The sequence below is a fragment of the Pomacea canaliculata genome, linkage group LG13, assembly GCF_003073045.1.
Source record: "Pomacea canaliculata isolate SZHN2017 linkage group LG13, ASM307304v1, whole genome shotgun sequence".
Classification (NCBI taxonomy): Eukaryota; Metazoa; Mollusca; class Gastropoda; order Architaenioglossa; family Ampullariidae; genus Pomacea; species Pomacea canaliculata.
The window spans coordinates 18,047,451-18,054,357 of NC_037602.1; positions in this window are offsets into that span (position 1 = coordinate 18,047,451).

Below are 6,907 nucleotides of genomic sequence, written 5' to 3' on the forward strand. Positions count from 1 at the left end.
CATTTCTTGATGGTATCTACTGTATTACAACTGTACATTCTCTTTTTTGTGGTTCTCTTTTCTGCAGAAGGGGTCTTTCTTGCCCTCCTTTTCTCTCTTCCTTCATCTGTGTGTGAGTGCAAGAGAGCATTTGAAATGGTGCATGTTTCCTTAAAAGTAATAAGGTGAACAACAAGCCATTCTCAAAGGAAATTTTTTTAAATTTTAAATTTTGCTTATCTTATGCAAGATAGATATATATTTTTTGGCCGTGAAGCTTTCATCATTTTTTCAAAATTTTAATTTATTTTAAGTGTCAATATTCACAAGTTCTTTAGAACAACAAAACTTTAAAAAAAATTTGCTATTGTGTAAAAACCTATATAAACAATAAGTTTTAAGTATTTTTTGTTGGTAACAGAACTCTTTAATGAAATATTTTATCCCAATCAGAAAATCACATTTTATGATTACCTGGAGAGATAAAAACAATTTTAATATAACTAAATTATTATCTTTAACAATGAGATGATGCTAATACTGACTCAAATGGCAGCAAACAATATCAAATTGTTTTCTGTATAGTTATTTTTTAAGAGCTGCCCAGCTTTTTTTTTTTTTTTTTGGGGTCACTTTCCTATCTCTTCCCCAATGCCATTCTTCACGTGTCAACCCCATGAGCCCTCCAGTCGCCAGTGAGAGCTTTCAATGAGTAACTTCAAAGCCATTTATAGTTCCAGCCTCGTGACATTTATATTCTGTATTCTGGATGGTGAGTGGGTTTAAAACTTGCACTACAAATAACTATGATTGTTAGAACTGTCTTCCTGTAGTTCCTCCTTATGATTATTTACCAAGTTCAGTTCTTCGTGCTTTTTCACTGGCCGTCCCCTCCTGTTCAGAATGTTATTTTCACGAACTTATTGATATCCGTTGTTATTTTCTCCCAAACCTGGTCTTTTTCCAGGATAGAAATGCATCAAACATACGGCAGACCCATTCTTTTACAGGAGATGGTAGGATTTGGGCCTTAAAAACAGCAATCGTTATGTCCCTTAGCTTCTGACAGGAATAAGAGTTTTTGACCAGTGGAACACGAGACGAATAATGTCAACACTTTATACAAAATGAATACAAATAAGCACCTCTTTTTTTTTTTGATAGGGACCTATTCGCTAAAAAAAAGAACTTTAGGGCTTTATTTTGCCCACCCCAAATCTACAAACATAAGGACTGTACGCATTTTATATATATATACACACTTAAAACGAAAATACTACATTCGGGTTCTAAAATTATTACATTCTGACATTACAAAACACACTTTTGTTAGGGAAAAAGCAGGGTCTTTTGTGGATTCCAAGGTCGGCTAAGTGCGTGGTAGATGGGGGCTAAAAACACAGGAGATAGTTTTTGATAACACACTCGACGAACGAGAGCCAGAATTTTAGAAGAAAATTCTCCTTGGGGACTTCCATCCTCTTCCCTGGGACACCATAGAGGAACTGACTGTTGGGCGCTAGGGCCACAGTCTTAGCCTTGGCCTGAGTGAGAAAGTGCGGATGGGTCCTGCTAAAATTTGATCAAAATGGAGTCAGCACAGCACATAATCAAAACAAAAATTATTATATATATATGTATTATAAGTAAAAATACAAAACAACTTTCAACGTTTTGGTTGCTTAAAATGAATTTCCCTTAATCCTTCATGAAGTGTCAGTCCCTACCCCCTTTAATGCCTCGGCGTTGTCCTTTTTTAAAGCACAAATTGATTCATAGGCTGAACTTGATGCCAACAAGCGTTTGAGTTTTTGGTGCCTGCGAAGCCATTTCTTATTTGTTTCTCTCTTTCACTCACACACACAGAGGAAATGAATAAGTGTAAATCTGTAAATTGATCCAACATTTTATTTAGCATATATCCGCATCTTATCCAATGCTAAGAATACTTGATGCCCTTTTATATACATATTCTGGAATCTGCTGTATACACATGCACACATACACACATTATTGCTAAATGAATATCAAAGTTATCATTCACTTTTTCAAGAATCCAAGTTTCAAAGATGATATTTTCCTCAGTTTCTTTAAACACAATAATAAACACTTCACACCTTATTATGTGTACTTAACCTAGTCACAACCATGCACAAAGATCATAAAAGATATTTGTCTTGATTCCTTTACACAACAGATAAACGATTGGAAATTATGTGTACTAAACATAGTCACAACCGAGTATCACACAGAACATATTTAACAGGTATTTATTCGGAAGGACAGGAGATGCAGCCATTTTCACTAAAAGTAAATTTTGCTCAACAATTACCACATACAATAATGAAGTCCACTAAAATTTGGAATTTTAGAAAATGGTCATTCCTGCCCACATTTTAAATGGGTAACCCATGTCAATGGATGCAAAAACAAAAATCTTATTGTAGTACAACCGTCTAGCACGTTTCCCCTTGTTGGTGTCACTGTCTCTCTCTCTCACACACACTCGGAGATGAGCACAACTCATAGGCGCAGTCAGACATGTTTCTGAATGCTCCCGATGGAATTTAGAAAATCGGCTTAAATTGTGACTGTGTGAATACATATTTACTGGTCATGCTGCGGAACTTTCACTTTTCGTGTGCTTTGTGGTCGCTTTTTGTGGCGATATGTCTACTTCATGCAGCGAAGGGCGACGGCTGCCGCAGTCAAACAAGCAAGGTGAGCACTAAGAGAGCACAATCTGCTTGCTATCATCATATCTAGTCTGATGTTCTGGACTGACTTGTTCCAAATGCAGCTGATCAGATGACAAGTGACTGCCACGTTTCGTTAACGGACACACTGTCCCTGAACAGCTTGCCACAAGTGACAGCGAAAACCCTACCTGTGCCGGCCCTGAGTCAAACCCACTATTCAAAGTATATCATCTAGTCTCGCCCTTCTCTCTACTTCTCTGTCCCGCTTGGAACAGTCACAGTTCGCTTTTGTTTGTTCTGTAGACAGCCAACTTCGTGGTATTGGAGACATCATCACTCACCAAATCTCACAGCAAATACAAACCTTCTACCAGTCCTTGGTGCAAAACATCAGCGGGCTCCAACACAGCATTGACTCGGTCAATGTAAAGATATGTGAAAATAAGAGACACATTGACGTGTTAACCGAGGAAAATAAATTGTTAAGAGAGAAACTGGGTGAGATTACAATGGAGATGGACAAGCTCGAAGCTGTGTCTTGACGAAAGAACCTCAAAATGTTTGGCATTAAAGAAACGGCTGGCGAAAATTATGCCGAGTGTAGCTCTAAAGTGATATGCCTTTTAAACGAATTTTGTGTGGAAAAGTCATGGTGTACGGAGGACATTGAGCGGGCTCATCGCCTCGGAAACAGAAAGCCTGGTGAGACCCGCCCAAGGCCCTTAATTGTACAATTTCATCGGTGGAATGACAAAATGCGAATCCTGAGCAACAAGACGACTAGAGACAAACTTCGGGCGGCCGGCATCAGAGTCGCCAGTGATCTGACAAGACAACAGACGAACAATATCCTAAATGCTCGCGAGGAAGGGACTTTTACATTCTATAAAAACGGTAAACTTCATACAGTACCGAGACACTTACGTCCCCAAACCCGTGATGCCTACGACAACAGCAGTGTCATCAAAGACGACGCCCACTACACCACGATAGACCCCGGTCACCCTGCTACTGTCTCTACAGGCGATGACAACGATAACGATAGTGATGCGTTGTCTGCTGAATCGCCGACCTTACAGCAATCTAACTCTTTTGGACTCATTGAAGAACTACCTACTGGTCATGACGATTGCAACATGTCTCATGTTAGCTGCACCATTCAACAGGCAATCGGCGGGCGCCAAAACAGTGTAAGTGGGCCAAGTTCACCACCTGCTACGCACAAACACCACGTGCAAAACGCTGATCGAGCGAACGACGTCAGAGAAACACACCCGACCCAACAGCCAACCAGCGTGGTTGGTGTTTTACGCCGTGCCAGCAGTTAAGGCTATATTACGGCAAGCAGCCAGCCCTGTAAACAGATGCCACGTGCAGAGAAAGAACAGCGTGCCCGAGACGAGAAATGAACTCTGGGCAGCCAACCTTCACTGTATTGGTGACAGGCGCTAACAGCGCTAACCGTTGCGCCACCAGACCGCTCCTAATTCAGGGTAGAGGATCGAGGGGGGGGGGGGGTAATGCTTTTAGTGAAGAAATGTTTTAGCAGATTCATTAGGAATATTGATATAAATTATGAAAACATTATAGTCATAGAAATTTCAAAGCTGTTATTTGGCACGGACACAGAGATGTACCTAATTTGCACATATTGACTCCCCTTTCTATGAGGTATCTGATTTTAATAATGGTATCCATCCATTCTCTCACACACTCAGTCCACAGACCAGTGGCAGCAAAACTGGGGATGTGTTCCTGATTCCATTGTTTACACAGGAAACTATACACTTATGTGCTGGAACAATAACTTCAATAACTCCTAGTTATTGTTGCAAGGGTGTAGGCATAATTTCTATCATAATGATGTCGGGGTTTTTTTTGTGTTTTTTGTTTGGATAGAGCTCAGTAATGTTCAGCTGAATGAAAATAAGGAGACAAAGGCTAGTGGCATAAGGACCATGATGTACAAAAATAGATGTTTTTATTTCAATGAATTTGGTAGTATGAATGTAGAGGGCAGTTAGTCCGGCCTTGTTGTTAGTTTTTTTGGAGGGGCCGGCAGATGACTATTGTTGGCGGGATCTGCTGTGGCATGGTGAAAGAGGATACTCGGCAGTGATTAGCTATGGTTAAAACTCCTAACGGCCCTGGCCATACAGGAGCATCGCAGAAAGTTTACCTTTACGAGAGGTATATAAGGGCAGAGCTGAGAGGAAACATCGGCAACCCTCCCAAATTCACATGTGGAGATAGGCTTATCACCCCACATGTGCTTTTGGAGTGTCATGAAAACAAAGAAAGAGACTTATTGAGTCAGGTCTTAAATAAACACAGGCTGGCCTTAAACATTAACAACTGTCTTAACCCACCAAAAGACATATGGCACTCCATACTGACATTAGTAGTAACAACGGTGGCAAGCCACCTGCATGCTAAACTCATATAAACAGTTAAGAAAACGCCAAAGCATAACCCTGCATAAGTTTCTATATACATAGGGAAATATACATAGGTGAAAAAATCTGAAAAGGGAGGAAAAAAAAAGCGGGCAGCATAAGCAAAAGTTATACCTCAAATAAAAGCCTAGGATATAGAAATAGGGCAACAAAAAGGATGTGGCAACCCGGATAGTACACCACCACTGCAGCAGACTTGCCAGGACCCCAGGACAGCACGAGCACAGCAACTCCGATGGCAAAAGGGCACCAGCACCAGTAGACAACATCTGCGGAAAAAACAACGAACGGCAACCCTTCTCCCAGTCCCTTCCTCTTCTTACCACCGTCACCTACCCTCTCCAAAGCCTTCCCCTCCATTGCAAATCCCTGGCCCTCCTCCCCCATAGTGCGAAATTGCCTTGAGGTGGAAGCACTCTCCCTTTCAAGATCAACAAGAAGAAACATCGGCAGATCAGAGAACACAGACATGCGACAGAGAAGAGACAGCTCTGACTTTTAGTGCCTCTGATGATGCGACTTAGCCGTGGCTGTTGTACAAGCCCGTGTATTAAAGGGTTGCACACCTGCGGACTGTTCCTGCCTTTCTTCGAGTGTTGGAAGTTTGTTGTCGTCACACCACAAACCCAACTACTCGGCTACATGAATGACCTCAATAAAAACTCCAGTGTGCTTAACCAAATTCTGGAGTTTGAAAATGCAGGAAAGCCAGACAGTAGAAAGTGTTTGACACCATCTTGCATGTTCTACTTTTTCTGTTTTGCATTTTACGTAAATTATCTCTGTATGATGTCAAATGTTTAGATGTATACATTTTTTTCAACAGGAAAAAAATTTGCATAAACACAATGCTTAAGCCAGCGGTTCTCAACCATTTACTTCTGACGCCCCACTGAAGAACAAAGGTACGTCCACGCGCCCCCCTTAGCCAGCAATGTAAGCTAATTTCACTAAAGGCGGCGCCACACGGGGTTTGACAAAAAATGTTTTCTTGAAGCATCCGTTTCCTCAACACAAGGAAAATGGGTTCATGGAAACAGTTTACCGGCTTGCGATGCCACACGGGCAGACTGGATTCCGAAAACGTTAGAAAGTGCGAGACAGTAGCGTCCCTTGATTTCTGCAATGGCGGACTCAGCAGACGACGAGATGTTGATGCTTGCAGCACTTCATTTAAAGAAAAAGAAGACAAAGCAAAGGTGGTGGGTAAGAAGAACATGGATTAAAAGAAGAGCCCAGCAAGGAGCCTACAATTCTCTGATGCGGGAGCTGAGTGCTGAGGATTCATACTTTTACAACAACTTTGTGAGAATGGACCCTCAGCACTTTCAGATGCTACTCGCACGTATAGTTCTGATTATCCTGAATTCTGCTCTGTATTCACAGATGGCTCCAAAATCCCAAGTGGGGGCCCAGTCGCTGCGGCAGCAGTTCCGTCCTGCCAACCACAACGGGCTGTTTCAGTCCGACTGGCAGACGAATGTTCTATTTTCACAGTAGAATTTCATGCCATCTTGCTTGCCTTGCAGCATGCTCACCACTCTTTGGAACACAACTTTTTGATAATTTCAGACTCTCTTTCTGCACTTCAAGCCCTCATTTCAAATGATTCTGACCACCCCTTGTGGTCCAGATTCATAAAATTCATGCAGCACTCTTTCAGCAAAATAAGGACATTGTTTTTATTTGGGCTCCTGGCCATGCTGGTATCCCAGGCAATGTTCGAGCAGACCAGGCTGCCAAGGCTGCATGTCAGTCCCATGGTAAATTTCA